Here is a 1,291-nt window from a genome sequence, read left to right on the forward strand (position 1 = left end):
ATATGGGCGGGACACCGGATATGGGCGGGACTCCGGATATGGGCTGGACACCGGATATGGGCGGGACTCCGGATATGGGCGGGACTCCGGATATGGGCGGGACACCGGATATGGGCGGGACTCCGGATATGGGCGGGACTCCGGATATGGGCGGGGCCCCGAGCTCTTTAGTGATGGTCCCGATGAACCTCTTCTCCACCGCAGCACAGGAACACTGGCTCCTACGGGGTCCGTTTGGCCTGCTGTACAAACCATTCTTTCCTGTTGGTAGAAAACAATTAAGGCATCTATTAGGCTATAGTTATATTCAAGAATCACTGCATATACCTTAAATAAACAATAGCCTTAGAAATAACATGGATTTGCATGTACCACCTCTGCCTCCTGCACATTCTCCTCCAGGATGAAAACATTTTCAGGGATGAAGATGTCATCCTGAAAACAAACAAATGTTTTGTTAAGACAATTGAACCCAAATATATCAGTTGGCATTTAACAAGCTACCTGTCTTGTATGCCTTGTCAACACACACACAAACACACACACACACACTACACATTACACACTACACAATACAGGGACATTTATTTTTCAGCAAACATTAGTTATGTCAATTTCAGTCTAGCTAAATGAGGTGGATCTAACAAAACATTACAAAACCAAATCTGAAACAAAATGTATTTCAGTACTTGACTATTTGAGGTGGAAGCTACACAACGTTACAATAACTCACGTTACCTAATATGGGTACACGTATAAACTGTGTTGCAATTTTAGTTGCAGTTGAGTTGCTTTGCTAACGTTAGTTACTGAGGGGTGTTACACAAAACACTTCAGACGCAATTAACTTATTACCTTCATCTAGAGTTGTAACAAAGTTGTCCAGTGTCTAACGCTAGCCTCGTCAACAACCGTCATTACCGGTTAACGGTACCTCTCTTCGATTCACTCTCCGCGCAAAATCTCAACCAGACGATCTGCTGGTTCCTGCCAGTGACGCATTGGCGTCAGGCGTTTCTATGGCAATGTAAAATGGCGCAAATAAACCTTGTCGAATATCAAAATACTAAATATAAATACGTTGTACTAGTGGATTGAATATATCTCTTTGCTTAGATTTCCTTCCCAATGTGTCTCCATTCCCCTGCGTATCTTCTTATATGGACTCTCTTTGAGGTTATGTTCATCCAATCACATTGTTCAATCATAACTGCCAGTTTCCACTTACTACATTGGCCATAGCAACATAGCACTTCCCTGGAAATTATTCTGACGCAATTACAACGAGCAG

Source organism: Oncorhynchus nerka, unplaced genomic scaffold (genome assembly GCF_034236695.1).
Source record: "Oncorhynchus nerka isolate Pitt River unplaced genomic scaffold, Oner_Uvic_2.0 unplaced_scaffold_1400, whole genome shotgun sequence".
Classification (NCBI taxonomy): domain Eukaryota; kingdom Metazoa; phylum Chordata; class Actinopteri; order Salmoniformes; family Salmonidae; genus Oncorhynchus; species Oncorhynchus nerka.